This window comes from Parasteatoda tepidariorum, chromosome 6, assembly GCF_982258835.1.
Source record: "Parasteatoda tepidariorum strain Cologne lab strain chromosome 6, Ptep-v5.0, whole genome shotgun sequence".
Lineage (NCBI taxonomy): Eukaryota > Metazoa > Arthropoda > Arachnida > Araneae > Theridiidae > Parasteatoda > Parasteatoda tepidariorum.
In genome coordinates this window covers 37105968-37123190 of record NC_141760.1, presented here as the reverse complement: position 1 = coordinate 37123190, position 17223 = coordinate 37105968, and positions in this window count along the sequence as shown.

The following is a 17223-nucleotide window of genomic DNA, read 5'->3' as shown; positions in this document are numbered from 1 at the left end:
GGACACCTGAATTCTCGCTGGCTAGAAATTTATTTCTCTTTTAAAAAAATATTTTAAAAAGTGGCAGAAAATTAAAAATTAAATCTTCCAGAATTTTGGTTAATGTTGCCAATATTTTTAAATCTCACCATGAGAATACTGGGACAAAATGACATTTTATTTGAATTTTTTTAATCGTTTGCATGTAGTGGTGGGATAAATAGTTCTCGATCAAAGTTTCAGTCTTAAAGAACTTCCTCCGCCATTTGCCTAGAGCAGTGGTGTTAACTATGGTTATGAGGTTTAACTATTTCAAGTATATTTGTTGGGCCAATATTTATGACAGGTTGTGGTTCGGGTCGTAGGGAAAAAGGGGAATCATGGGAGAGAAAAGGGCCCCTTTCTGAAATACGCTATTTCTTGCTTCCATAGCAGCAGATGGCTTTAGACCTTGTGGCAAAGGGAGTTCTTTCTATAGAAAAACTATTCTTAACTCAAAATCATACATTCAAATATCAATTTTGCTACCACTGAAAGAAATTTATTTCCCACAAAGCATAGCAAGTTGGCATCACTGGACATGTATGCATTGTAAAGGCTATACGCGTTACAGCTGTCGTTGACAGGTAGGGACCGAAAAAGCTAAGTGTCGGTTTAGAAATGCAATAGGAGTTATTGATTTTTAAGACAGAACTTCATTGACTATAAAGACAGTACTTATAAAAGACTATTTGCTACAAATATCAACAACACACAATGAGTACAACATTCCTCCACTCGATACCGCTAATGCTTATACTGGTCCAAGGTATAGGTGTTCCAAAGTAGTACTCACTATGCTTTCACTGTCTGTACTCACAGTGCTTTATATTTTATTTCAGCAATTAACATTACATCCAATTTTGTGTTCAACAAATATATTTATTTAATAAATAATTAATAATTTAATGAAACACATTAAATCAAAACTTATTCGTTTGTACATGATATACTTTTACGCGATTTTATAATTGCAGTTTTAATAGCGACAAGCGTATTTTTATTTCAAGACAGAAAAATTTCCATTTAAGTTAAAATGTTATCCACATTAACTTTTCACGAAAGGTGAGGCTTAATTTATATAAAATGCACAATTAAACAAAACATTTCAGGTAAGAATTGTATTGAATGCTGGTAGAAGAAAGGAATTCTTAATTAACCTTTACAAATGCATTCAGTACTTAATTCAAATGGGATCATTAATTATTAGCTGGATAACACCATATCAAGATGCCTAACAACACTTCTTTCAGTTTGATAATTAAATGTGATGACTTAGGTTTGATTTACATCTAGGATTGATTCCAGTAAGCTTTAAAGCTAAGGGCATAAGGGGGGTATCATAATAGGCCTCTCTTAGGAATTTCTCTTAACTATATTAGTAAATATATCGACTTTTATGTGTTTAAAGAAGAAATTAGTAAACAAATAATGCAAATCATTATTAGCATGTTACATAAAAAATATGATGATTATCGCAGCATTTATTATTTATTTTTTCCCCGCAATAATAACCGTAATTTAAATCACGACTACATAGTATCTTATCATTATAGTATATGAGCAATTCTACAAATAAACGCCAATAAGGCGGCCAAAAAAAATTTTTTTTGGAGGGGGCACGCTATTTCTACATGAATTTTCTTCTTGTGTACACCCTAAAAAAGCAAGAAAAAAATCGTGAACATTAAATTTTTTTTTTGTGACATGCTTTAAATGGCAAAATACCAATTTTAAATTTAAATGGCTCAGATAAATCTGAGCCATTTACTCAGATAAAACGATTTTTAAATAAATATAATATTATTATAATGTCTCTCTAAAATGTAATTATAAAGATTTCATACTATAAGAATATATTTTAGTATAAAAAACAAAAATAAAAAAATTTAATCAAAGTTCGTAAATTGAAAAAATCGGGAAGAATTTAAAATTGGTATTTTGTCATTTAAAGTATGTCGCAAAGAGCAAAATTTCATGTTCACGATTTTTTCTTGCTTTTTTAGGGTGTAAAAAAGAAGAAAATTCATGTAGAAATAGCGTGCCCCCCCCCCAAAAAAAGGGTTTTTTGGTCGCCTAACTGGCGTTTATTTGTAGAATTGCTCATTTTCATTAATAGCAGGAAAATCCACCGAGTCAGCCTATCTTAACAGCGGCCTTCCCTGCTTTCTTGTTGAAGTGGATCTAACAAACAATATCTTTTTTATTGTATTGTCATCACTCATTCGAATGACGTGAGCCGCCCAATTCATTCTATTTATTCTTATGTTCGGGTTGCTTATAAATCTCTTGCACAGTTCAAAGGTAAATCTCCTTCTCCAGTTATTGTTTTCATTTACACCACCAAGTATACTCCGCAAAATCTTTCAAATATTGTGACGCAATTTTCCTCCAGTTTAGTCATTACATAGTATCTTAATTCAGGTTTATTCAAAGTAATACATATAAAATGTGTATATTATATTTTTTAAATAAAAAATAGAGATATTTGACCAAATTTCAGCTATTTATAAAGAAGATAAGACATTTTTTTTAATTTTGATAAAAGTAATTTTTTTATTTAATACGGATAAGTTTGGTATTAAGAAAATAATAAATGTAAAAAAATGTGCCCAAATTTTCTATTAAGTGAAGAGGGAAATTACATAAAAAAATTTAAATTGATTAATTTCTTAATCATTACATTAATCCTTGAGGCATTAATACGTACAAATGGCTACGTAGGTATTGTGTTTGGAAAATTGTGTTTAAAATCGAAGATTGAAATAAAGCTTCCGAAGATTGAAATAAAGACTTCCGAAATGGCAAATGCCTTTTCGGAAGTCTGTTGTAAATAACATTCGGAACTACCCTGCATAGGACCACTAATTTTATCCTCAAAACAGTGCACCTTTTCCCTTTTTGTTGATTTGAAGCAATTGTTAGTAATCTGAAGAATTGTTTCTATGATTTTTCCTCAATAAGCAAACTTTTGATATTATAGATAAGAAATTTATAAAAGTGAGGATTGCGTTTAAAAGTATAAGTTTTCATAAAAATTTCTCATAAAATGATGCTAAAAAGGAAAGTTAAAGAAATATAAATATTATCAACTAAAAATAGACTCAAACCTTATATAAATATTATGAACTAAAAATAAACTCAAGCTTTATATAAATACTAGGAGGCTCCGCCCCCTGCTTGCTAACGCTCGCCAACCTGTTCGCTTTTTAGAACAAAACTGTATTAATTAGATACATATACATTTATTTTATATATATATTTTTTATTGCATTGAAAATAGAATGGTATAATTTGTATATATGTTATATTAATATCTTGTATATATGTTTTCGTATTATGATGAGTCATTATGTAGTATAATTTTTGAACTGCATATATGCTGTTATATTATCATTATATGACAAATTTGACATACTTGCCAAGCATCGTAACTTAGTTACTGGTGAGGGAGTATTGTAGGAACATCATATGTCACATGACTATTCATATTACTTTTATGAGAGTTGCGAATGGCAACAGATAAAAAAATAATAATAAAAAATGAGTGTTCTAAAAAATGTCTGCTGATCATTTTTATCCTGTAACTCTGTTGCTTACATATTTTATCATCAAAGACATAGTATTGTACTTATGTAGAAGAATTCTATCAATGTTCCTATTGGCTTTTAAAAAAAGTATATTAGCTATTTAGATTGTTCATGGTGAAAAAATCAAAACATTAGCTAAATGAGAAACATATTAGCAAAATAAATTATTAAATATTGCAGTTACTCACTTAAATTCAACTAAATGTGTATAACAAATTAGTTAATGCTAGAAATTCTGAAAGTTTTAGAAAAAATTTCATTATTTAAAAACATAAACTTTAAACCCTAACTTTTCCTTGTGAGATAATAACCCTCAAAAAGTCTTTCATTTTCAAGAACACAAAAGTTTGTTTTATCGCCAAATGAAATATTTTTTGGTGATCAGCATTATTGAAATCAATTTCTATATTAATTAACATTTGTGATAAAGTACATGACATTTTAGATGTTTTACATGCAAGGATGTTTTACATACAATAAATTAAAATGCATGGCTGTTAGCATTACCCGAGAAATACCACGTCGAGGTCGCCATGCTGCATTTCTAATCGGAGCGTTTTGATTTTGGCAGTTCCCCTTGCCTACTGCCAATAGAAGTTTCAATTAAATTTTTTCCAAAAAACATTTTTTTCTGCAAAGCTCTAAGAAATTAACACTAAGCATTTAGAATTTCTTTGAAAACACAATTATAGATTTGGCATCTTGGAGCAATTACTGAAAGGCTGTCAAATGACTTAACTCTTGACAGACCAACATAAAGTTGTCCATGACTAAAAACTTGTTTAGTCAATACTAAACTGATTTTCTCAAAAGTCTGACCTTGTGACTTATTTATAGTCATGGAGAAGGCCAGCCTAATTAATTCCTAATTGAGTTTAAATTAAATATTATCATGTTTTTAGGGCATGAATCTGAATTGAACAACCTGATAATGCTCACTCTGGTGATTGTTTCCGTTTTTAAAAGCGCTATGTGTTGAGCCAGTTTAAATTAAATATTATCATGTTTTTAGGGCATGAATCTGAATTGAACAACCTGATAATGCTCACTCTGGTGATTGTTTCCGTTTTTAAAAGCGCTATGTGTTGAGCCAGTTTAAATGAAATATTATCTTGTTTTTAGGGCATGAATCTGAATTGAACAACCTGATAATGCTCACTCTGGTTATTGTTTCCGTTTTTAAAAGCGCTATATGTTGAGCCACCTCATGTAACATTTGCCATGTGACATTTTTAGCAGCAATCATTGGTCGCTTTTCTAACGTTGCCATTCGGGGAGTTGTAATGAGGCTTTTTTTTGGTGCCGTGTAAGAAAAATATATATATAGATTCTCAACTAAAAGCAAATTCAAGCTTTACATAAATGATATCTCCTCAGAATACTAAAACATAAAAACTCAATCTTTATTTGAGCATGTGTTGCAACATTTTCTTAGTTAAAAACGGTTATAACTAGTTAAAATTAATATTGTTTCACATAAGCGCCTTATATTAGGATCGTTAAAGCTAGTATGAGACATTGTTTTAATTTTATCAACTTTTTCCCTCTGGATATTTAATATTGTTGGATTAGTTAATATTATACTTTGCTCTTAAAAAATAATGTAGAAAATTTATATAAAATTTAAAAATTACAGAGAAAGTTTAAATAACAGCTATAAAATATCAAAAAGTTTTGGTGCCAATAAAAAAAAACTTTGAAATTTTAAAGTTTGGTGCAGTGTCTTTTTTTTTAGTATTTGACCCTGATATTTTATGCTAAACATGAAATTAACATTTCGGGTTAAATGTTTGAGCTTTATTATTTGAGCATAATTAAACAAAATAAGTTCTTATTTCATTTTTTCCCCATTCTTTCCAGAGGTTGAAAGGTATGCATGTAAAACAAATTCTTTTTTAATTTATATACCAAGATCCCAAAATAGATATTCATATTAATGAACTGTGAAGTACTTATGACTATAAGAATACATTTCATATTTTATATTCTTTTGGTTATAAATACTTCAACTATCTTCTTTTCAATTTTGAAAGTAAAAGTTTTTTTCCGCCATATATCAGAATTTGAATAATTATATTTTTACGCAAATACTTGCAAAAAATTTTAAGTCATGCTTTTAATAAACAAAATTAATAAATAAACAAAAATGCAAGTATACATTGTGCTTAATTAGGAAAAGTCAAAAGTTATTTATATTAAGGAATAAGTTTTTGCAAACTTAGTTGTTTCAGTGAAAAAGTGCCTAACTTAATGAAATCATTTATATTCTCTTTGTTTACAGAAAATAGAAAAGGAAAGGGTAAGTTTCACGGTTCTCCGTACTTTTAACGTTATTAAAATTATGTCAAAAAATAACTTTTGATTAATTTTATGAAGGAAGTTAAAAAAATGGAAACTCAAAGTTAACAAAGAATAACTTGCATAATAAATTTTACCCGTCGCGAAATTTTTTGAATTTGTTTTAATGAAATAATGTGAAGAATTTATGATTCAATTTAGAATATATAGTAAAAAATTATCTTTTTATATTAAAGCAGATATTTTATAAATGTCAAAGTGAGCGGACATCTTCAAGATAGGAAAAGTTGTATAAATTTTTTTATCAAATAATTTCTATAGAGAATTTGCTTGAAATAATAAATATCGATTTTTTTCAATTGCACAACATAGAATAATTTTGCATAATTTATTTTACATATAGTACATTTTTTTAAAAAAATTTCTGATTTTTTTCAGAAAAATGCTTTTTTTTCTGGTTGATGTGAGTAAATTAAGTTGATTCTTATGAAAAGTATTCATATTAAGATTGGGCATTTACTGAATTACGATAAGTCTTTTCAGATTTTACGTGTTTATTTTATTATAAGGGTAAGGTGAAGTTTACAGAATAAGAGAATAAGAGTTTTTGAATTGATAAAATCTGATGCACGTTAAATCTGTCTAGTCGCAAAAGTCTTCCATGTTCCCATAAGAAATCAATGCCTCTGGGGGTTCTGGATTGGAGATCGATCGTTCTCTGATTCAGGTCAAAATTACGATCTGTGGATGAATGAATGGATGTATGAATGAGTTAAATCTGTCTAATCGCAAAAGTCTTCCATGTTCCCATAAGAAATCAATGCCTCTGGGGGTTCTGGATTGGAGATCGATCGTTCTCTGATTCAGGTCAAAATTACGATCTGTGGATGAATGAATGGATGTATGAATGAGTTAAATCTGTCTAGTCGCAAAAGTCTTCCATGTTCCCATAAGAAATCAATGCCTCTGGGGGTTCTGGATTGGAGATCGATCGTTCTCTGATTCAGGTCAAAATTACGATCTGTGGATGAATGAATGGATGTATGAATGAGTCCGCCTTATAAACGGGTGTGACGTATGGGTGTGGCAGAAGTCGAATTCTTGGCCAAAGATGGCGCCACTGGAAAACAAGAACAATCGCACCCCCTCTGCCTAAACAGGCATACGTCAGCAACAACAACAACAATTGATAAAATAGCGTAAATGATGAAATTATTTTCAAAAACATGAAAATCTAATTGTTCGTTATGTTTAGATTATTTGAAAGGTTGGTTGATCATCTAGAAAAGCATGTGTCTTGGATAATCTACCGCTACATTTTTATTGACATGGTAGAGATCTTATTTGCACATGTCATGCTAGCTGCTCCCCGGTATGTTCCAGCCTCATCTTTCACCTCCTCATGTGGTAGTTACTGAATGCCAAGCCCAGAATATAGAATACGTGCAATGATCTTCATTTAAATCTGGTACAATAAAGCAAGGGCTTCATGAGTTACAGATGAAAAATGCTTTTCCCTAGTCCAACATTTCTCTTCTCCGATTTATTTTACAACCGTCGTTGAACAGCCAACTCAATTTTCGGGCTTACGACTGCCAATGTTCATCTCCGTAGCCTTGTAATTTCGAACCCAATCTAGAAGACAAGGGAACTTCCGGATTGAGTATTAGGAAAAATGTGCCTCCGTGGAGGATTTTTTGATGGAACAAACCAGCATTTTTGTTACATGGAGAGGAAAACCACGAAAACCACCCACGGTTCGCCTGACGGCAAGGGGACTCTAATCCATGATCCGTGTACTACTGAGGTCATTTCATGTCAAAACTGAGGTCTGTGCAAGCCGGATGCGGAATTCGCATCGACTGGGATTCGAACCCGGTTTGCCTCCTTGAAGTCGAACGCTCTATCTCCTGAACCATCGTGGCTGCTTCTCCGATTTTGGAAATGCCTATCTGATATTATCATTATATCAGTATTTCTTAATATCTATCTCCGTTCATTGTGATTTCATTAAGTATTAAACAGACCAATTTTTACTTTAAATGATTCTACTCTCACTTAAAATGGTTAAAAATGAGGTTTAGTATTTTTTCAAGGACGGGGTGAGGAGCTGGTACGACGTGGGCATACAAAAGTTTTCACAGTACTAACAAAATCGCACCGTCTGTTTAAATGATTATGTGTAAAAATTGTTATAAATATGTAATAATTAAATATAGTAATATCATGTAATAATAATAAATATGTAATGATTATGTGATTAATGCTCAACCTATAATATTATAACGAAAAAAAGCAGTGTTTGTTTTGATCTCCAGATCACCTTAATATTTTGTAAGAAATCGGTTTGTTTCGTCCAGTTTTATTTAGGGGAAGTCTTATAAATGTTTATTGGATATTTGATAATTCATAATTCATTTATTTTTACTAGATATTCTTTTCCCACTTGAAGTCTCATGAGGAGTTTGTCTGCAAGTCTCTCTTATAACTTCAAAACTGTTTGTGCTACCCTTACGATGGTGAAAGTGGGTGAAAAGGGTTATTTTAACCAACGATCCTAAAAATAGTTCAAACATTTCAATTAGAACATTCCCGAGAGACATTTAAAATATGTAATTTTCTCATTGGTTTAGAGATAGCGCTATTGATATAAATGAAACTGCAAAAAATTCTTTATTTTTTTTTCCAAATATTTTTAAAGATGGCAGCAGTGATGCTTGCTTGCTAATAGCTTTCACTAATTAAAGATAAAGTTTATTGAAAGTTCGTCGACATTTAATTATTTTTTATTAATTTAATTATTAAATTATTTTTTAATGTCAGTTAAAAATTGATCAACCTGAGCATCGTAGCTAAAGTGGCCTACGCACAGTGGGCCAGCAACCAAGGTTTCGTGGTCAAAATTAGTATTTCGATAAAATTTGTTTCAAAATTTGGGAGTTTTTATTTAGGGGTTTTTATGTGCAGGTAAATTGAATTAATAGTTGAAATTTTAAAATACATCAAAAATACCAGAGGAAGCAATAAAAAAAATGGTGACTGAAATATGGCGAACAAAAATAAAAACAAATAATATAGTAAGCTTAAATAATTAAATATAGCAATGAAAATATAATAATTTTCATAATTTTATATTAAAAATGAAAAGCAAATCATATTTCCGAATTAATATTACAAAATAACGCAAATTAATTACAAAATAACTCGAAAACATGAAAAAATCCATAATTTTTGTTTTTTCGGTATATTTAGTCCACCTTTGCAATACGGGCAAAATGTGGCAGGTTTTTTCGAAAGAGGAAACATCAAAGAAGACAGCAAGAAAAAGCTTTGCTAATTACCTCGTGGAACTTTTTGGAAAGTTTGCTAAGTTTCATTCAAACGTTGTAAAATGTCAAATGATAAGACATAAACTACACGTTTGTCAAGAGTATTAACTAATCCAACAAATTCGAAAATTGTACTATAATTTCAGACTAATTACTCTGATAAAAATGTAGCAGTAAGATGAAATTCCTATATTTATTTTCGAAATAAAAATGTAAAAGTTAAATTAAAATTTTGTTTTTAAACATATTTTCTATTACATTGTACTCTCGTCGGTCCAAAGAGTAAGTTATAATGCTTGGAATGATTATGAACATTTAATTTGGGTTATATTAAAACCGCCTACACATATTTTAGTTGAAAATTTAATTTTTAACTTTAGCCAAAGATCATAGTCTTCTGGCCCACAGTGCTTCATCACAAAATTAGTATTTAAGTAATCTGAAACCACGTGTTCATTTTTCTTATAATTTAAAACGCTTTTCAATAATACTAAATAATTTAAAATCACCGGTATTCGAACTAAACATTAATAATTTATGTACTGAAAAGTAGAATTAATAATAATTCTAAACTGCTTAGGGGAAATGTAACAAATCGCAACACTATTATTGAAGCCAATGATCCTTGATTTAGTTTTGTAAAAAGGTAGTAATTGAAATAAAAAAATAAACTACGTACTAAGGACGAAACTTTTGTGGCGTAATTGTGAAATAATAATGATTCCTTTAAGAGCAAAGGAAAAGCTCTCCATAATATTTTTGACTCTAATGATGCTTAATAAATTTTAGTTGTAGGTACTAACTGAAAAAAATTATTCTATATCTAAAGAGCAAAGTTAATGAGGAAATGGTACTAATTCATTTAGGAGGATAGTAAAACATCACCAAAGCAACACATAACACTGCTAATTTTGCTTAATTAATTTGGTAATTGGTACTAATTAAAATAAAACTATAAGACATGCTCTAAAAAAATTTATTTAACGAGGAAATGGTTCTAATTCGCTTAGGAGGAACATAAAATATCCGCATGCTATTATTGATATCAATGATACTTAGTTAGTTTTTGTAATGGGAATTTTTAGTAATATGGTTATTGGTACAATTTTAATCAATACCAAATCTACTAAAGTAAAATTAATTTCTTTGGTACCTGTTAAAACTAGTTTAAGAAGAATACGTATCAAGTGGCTCCATAAAATTTGTAATGCAGAAATCTTTGGAAAAACAAAACAGAAACTCATTAAACTGGAAATTAAAATAAGTAGATGGAAATGAATTGGTCACGCGCTACGCAAACCTGAAGAATTTAAAGCAAAACAATTATTTGATCGGAACTCTCAGGGCAATAGAAAAAAAGAAAAACCTAAAAACACTTGGTGCAGGACGATTCTATGTGAATTAAAGATACAGAGAGAGGTAAAATATAGAGTAGAGTAAGAAGGAGAGATATGATAGAAGCCCTATGCTCCAATTCAGAGTGACGAGGAATATGTATGTGCATGTATTAAAATTGAACCAATACTGTGAAATGTTTATTCAGATACTGTGGACAGAGGTTTTTTTACTGACTTTTGAAAGGGGGGGGGGAGAAGAACAAGAGAAAATAGCTTTATTGTGGTAAATTATGACTATCATGAGTTGGTCTCGGGCAATAACATTTCAAAAGATATAGAATACAGTTGATCTTTATTTTGAGGTGATGAGCTACTAAACACGTGACGTAATAACATAAAGTCACCAACCATGGACTAAAATTAATAATAAATAGGAAATCGGAATTATTACAGCTTTATTCATTGCATTAATTCATGTTTGTAAGTTTTAAGCATGATTACGTGGCATCGTTCAATGCTGATTTATTGATAATTTAATTTTTTTTACCCCGTACAGAGAGCAGGTATGCAGCTATTAAGTCATAAAGTAATTATGAAGATGTAACTATACGTTAAACTAGTTTAGAAAAAGAATTGTCTTTTTCTTTAAATTTCAAAGAAAGAAGTTTTGTATAATATATTTTGCTATTCAGAGAAAAAATAAGTGCTTAAAAAAAAAGAAGAAAAAAAAAAGAACACAGAAACAAGTACATTTTGATTAGATAGCGATAAAAGAGAATGGAATTATGATGATAGTAAGTGGCTCTTAAAGAGGTTCGATGGAGTAAGCTCTTATCTTTAGAAGATAAACAACTAATAGCTGATTTCCTAAAACCCAAGAGAGTTGCTTCTTGATAAAATTTCTTATCTTTAAGATACAAGGTAATGATTTATGCTTTCAAAAATGAGATTATATGAATAGTTCTGCAGTTAAACATCCTTTACTTATGCCCAACAAGTTAATTTATCTGTAATGCTCTTACTTTTTTAGAAATTGTTCACCTAAATTTAATAAATATTTTTTAAACCTCTTTCACAATAATGTATATTATTTTGAATAATTCATTTTCAGCAGTCTAGAAACTTGTGTATTTTATTGAATAAATTATTTTAAATTAATAACTGACGATATTTTGGAAAATCTGAATTTCGATGAACAAAAAAAATTATCTCGAATAACTTGAACCATTAGATTTTTATTTGATAAATTTTATGGTTCGAGAGTTTTACTTATGATCTACTTGCATTTATTATTTTAATTAGCAAAAACTTATGTATGTGTAAGTGTGAGAGATAGATAGAGATAGATAGAGATAGAGAGAGAGGGAGTTCTTTTAAGTTTAGATACTTATTTTTTAAATCCATGGAATTGCCCACATCATTATAATCGACAAGCGAACAAAATACATAAGTTACAATACATAAGTTTTTTACATAAAGTTACAATAATTGTATGTCTAAAAAAAATACTCTGCGTTTTTTGAGGAAAATATATACGCTTAAAAAAGCAACAATGATTGAGAAGCAATTACGGGGGTTGGGGTGAACAGGGAGGGAGTCTTTAAGTACTTAAATAAAGTAACAAATATTTTGGCTTATCAGTTATAGTTCATATTTACCTTGTGCTGCCCTAAAAGTTGTTTGCATTATGTTTCTTATTTCTTGTTATTGTTTCTTGTCTTTTTATCAAAACGATAAATTCGTCTAGCGGTTTCAGCCCCCTCTTTGTTTTGCTACTATTTCTACTTTTTATTTTTGTAACCTAATGTTTTGTTTTTTCTTTTAATGTTTTGACAATAAATTTGTGCAGAGCTTAGTAAACACTGAACTTGCCAATAGCTTCACTTTAAAAAATATTGTAAATTAGAATGTAGGAAAAAAAATTAAAAAAAGGAATAAAGTATGTATAAGCAAATAAAAGTTGAGATTTTTCTTTTATAGTACACAAGACTCGTATCTATACAATACGTAAGTAAGAAAAGTATACAAAGAAAGTATTTTTATAGTACACAAGACTCGTATCTATACAATACGTAAGTAAGAAAAGTATACAAAGAAAGTATTTTTATTTTTAAAATAAAAATTTCTTTAATAAGAATCACTAAATAAAATTTATGCTTATATAGTGTTTCTTAATAATGAAATTTATGCTTATAAATTATGCTTATTAAATTGAAAATTCTTTATTAAGTATCTCAAAATAAGTTTTATGTCTATTTGTCAATAAAAATTTAAAAGGATTTAAATAATACCTAAATTAGAATGTCATTAGCTAATTTTCTTTTAAACTTATTCGGCATTTTTTTTTTGAAAAGACACAATAATAATCTTTTTATTCACGTAATAAAATAAAAATTTATCCAATATTGCACTGAATACAAAAATTACATAAAACATATATTTTAAATCTCATATTAATTGTTTAACTTGACATATGACAAAAATTCATCATTCCCATAGATATAAAATAAAATATAGTGATTTTAAAAATATAAAGCTACAGAAATTCATTCACAACAAATATTATTAAATAACAGTTATTTTAAAAGTTAAAGTCTCAATACTCGAATTTTTCTTAATAATATAATCAGAAACCAGTGCTCGTATAATCAGGGAAATAGCATAAATTATTTTTATACTATGGTTTAATGCAGAAATGAAATAGAAAACAAATCTTCTTTTTGCTCTATCAAATAATTGTATTGGACTTCCCCTATAAATTATGATCAAAGTATTGATTTTAACTAAGTTTAATACGTGAAATATTAGGGTATTTCCTTATTTTAACGCATATCAATTACAAACTTACTTAACCAATAGATTAATAAAAAAGGATCAAAAAAAGGATTAATAAAAAAGGATATAGTAGCGAAAATATTTCTTAACTGAATGGGGAAAAAAAAATCCGCATTTTATACAGTTGAGAAAAAAGGAAAAATGTCATAGAAAATTATCAAAACACGATTTATTTTTAATGATGAGCACTAAAATTTTTTTGATTTTTTTTTTATAATCGTTTAAATAATAGTAACGTAATTTATAATTATATTTAATACTTTATTCACAATATTATTTTATTCACAAATGAAATTACAAAAAAATACTCCTCTTTTTCTTTTATATACAACTTTTCAAGAATATTAAAACATTTGCTTGCATCGATTCTTCTGTTTGAACTGAGATTAACTGTGTAGAATTCCGTGTGTCGGTGGCTCAAAAATTTCAAGATCACTCCACTACGGTTCAAATTATGATCCAGATTCAAAAATCTAGATTCTAGCAAAGTTCAACCGGTTTCGAACCTTTGATCGCGATTTAAAAAAAATAAATAAAATATGGCCGTAAGTCAAATGTCAGGTTTGAGTTTCTGAACCTAAAATCTGAAAGTATTGTAATATACTGTACGGAAAGTAGAGATATAATAAAAAACATTAACGTTCACTAAGTATCTCATGACTTTTTAAATCTTGTTATAAAAAATATGACTTCTGAAATGATTACTAAATAACTAACTTGGTCTAACTAAAGGATAGATAATTATTTGAATTCTATTTTAATCAAAAATTATTGAACTTTTAAGTGATTTGTGGTGAATGTTTTCACTTTTTGTTTAAAAAATAATTATTCTTACCTAATTAAAATGCCTGATTATTTATTAAAATAGATATTTATTAGAATTCAATTTTAATCAAAAGTTATTGAAATTTCAAGTGCTTTGATGAAAATGCTTTTTCGTTTTTTGCCTAGAAAGGAATTATTTCTGTCTAATTAAAATGTTGAACATTTATGATAATAGATATTCATCGGAATTCTATTCTAACCTAGCCGATTTGTTGGCCTTCTGGTTTGGATACTAAAAGAATATTATGAATTTTATAACGAACACTATATAATGAATTCAATTGCACATTTTAATGAGTCGTTATTCCATCATTTTTTAATTTAGTTATAAATCATAATTTGACAATTTTATTTCGATAACAATTAGCTTAAGTGATGCTTTTTATTAATTTATAAGTCAAAATGATTTAATACTTTTAACAAATTGCTAGATTTGTTATTTTTATTTTCATTTGAACACGCGAATAATTTAAGAAGTATTAAGTTATAATTTTAATTAAAAACATTTTAAAGCATTTTTGCGAATTAAAGACAATGTCTTGAATTTCCATGAAATGCATTCATAATTAAAAGCTTTTCTCAGGATGCTACATGACTGATAATTTAATATGCTTTAAACATACTTTAATCTTATTTTAAAAAGATAATAATTTAATAATAGAAAGCTGAAAATTAATATTAAAACTAGATGAAACCTTCATTTCTTAATAACATAAGCGATCCTATAGAATTACTTCACGTAATTAATCCGAATGATGGATTTCGGTTGCTAGGCAACAACGAACTAGCAATGAAGATGATATTAAGAGAGAATATTTCAGTTAGAGTAACCTCTAAAGTTTCTCAGAAATTAGTTGATCAGCTAATGCGATAAAGCAAATAGAAAGGATAGGGAATTATTAAATCATCTTACTCGGTGAAAAAATTCTAGTAAAATTACCGTACTGTATCTCTGCATTTCCGATTAAAAAACCATAATTCTGGGTAACAAATCTATAATATTCGGTATTTAAACCATTCATTTGATAATTTTCTTGTTCATATGGTAAAGGTTTACCAGAAAATCTAGTTATAGTACTTACTACTACACATTTAATAAAAAATAAAAAATTGCAAAATAAATCTAACCGCATAAATGATTTTTATGCCATATTTTTAGGTATACTGATAAAATTACCCGAATTTACCACATTTACCGAATTCAATATGCATTATGAAACCATATTTTATTGTTACTTTTACCATTACCATTACCGAAGAGATCTTGTAACAGTTTTTTGGTGTGATCACAGAGACAGAAACATGGTAAATTTTATCTCTTTCTGGTAGTTTTGACCATACTTTTTCACCGTGAAGAATTAATCAGCATATAGAAGGTTGCAATAACTCGGAAACATCTTTATTCTTTAATTTTACGCTTCAGATATTTTCTGCTGGCTTTATTATCATTTTTATAAGTGGTGCAGCAACTAGTCTTACAAATTTTGAAAAATATTACGTCAATGAAATACCCATTTATAATATAATGTTTCGACCTGCAGTAATACATCTCTGCATAAAATTTTCTGAAATAAAATTCTTATGCTGGAGTTCTTGAATTCTGATGCTGGAGTTTTTTACTTTGACATTTTTGAGCCTTTGTTACCTCAGCAAATGCTATGGTTTCTAATGGTCGTGAAGATGAATCATTCACCAAATGTTTCGGACAAATTGTTTGTTTCAAAATTTATAAATCATTTAAAGATTGAGGTTAAAGGATCGAAGGCTTTAACATCAGAATAAACTTGAAATGGTGTTTCTGAAACTTTTACAGCTAAGTCAAGAAGTGCGTTATATCAGATCGAGGGAACTTTAAAATATATTGAAATTTTCAGGAATTACCATGTTAATTCTGGAAATAAAAAATCACATTTAGTATTTCAGAAAAAAAGGATGTTTGTTGAACTGTCTTTTTTATAAAAAAATGAATGCATATTTGTAATTTATTTTGATTATAATAATTACACATTTTGTGTGATTACTTATTTAGGCGGATCTAGATTATTCTAATTCTTTACATTTTTCTCTTTTAAAATCGGTTTTCACTTCGCGATGCCAAGTCATTCTTTGTTTTTTTCTTTTTCTCTTACCATCAGGGATCCAATAAAGAGAAACATGCCAAGAGAAATTAATTTTCCTAATTAATTAATTAAGTACGAGTCCCGTTCATTTCCACCTGATGAAATAAATTTTATATATATTAATAGAGCAGACCTATATAGTATTTAGACTCAATATAAATCAGTTACATTTATCAGGAAGATTTGTAGAAGAATCACTTTAATTAAACACAAAGAAGGAAGACAAATATAGTGTATCAACCGATAAAGGGCATTTAAAACCGAGCACCAAAATAGCTATATTTCCTTATCTCTGGCTGTTGAACTTTGTTAGTTCTAATTAATTCTTCCGCAGTGGTGTTGTCCTTTCCTAAAATATATCACGTACTTCATTCAGACCCTGGAATCCTGGATGAATATAAGCAGAACAATCCCAAAAGTTTTGATCAATAGCTTCAGAAATGAATTCACACAACAGCTGTAGTTTGAGAAAGGTCTATTTCCATTAAGTAAACAAGAGTTAAAGTACATGGAAATTGCAAAATCAATTAATAAGTGTTCTTGTAAATGTCATGTTTGTATCCAGAGTGTCTTAGTTTCTCGACATGATATTAATAGACCAGACCTTGTAAAACAATGTCAGAAAATAACAATAACTTCACATTTACTGTAAAATTTCGTTAAATTTCAATTTCAATTTTGTTTTTTAATCTTTGATAAAAAATAGAAGAGTGCGGATTGCAGAAGAGTATTAATAAGAACAAAATGGAAGAACCGTTTTCTTAATTTATGTTTGTACGATACTAAATAGATTGATAAATTTTATCAAATGTTAAAAATCTTCAAGCTTACTTGTGCTTCTGATATAATGAAAAATAAGACTTAAATGTCG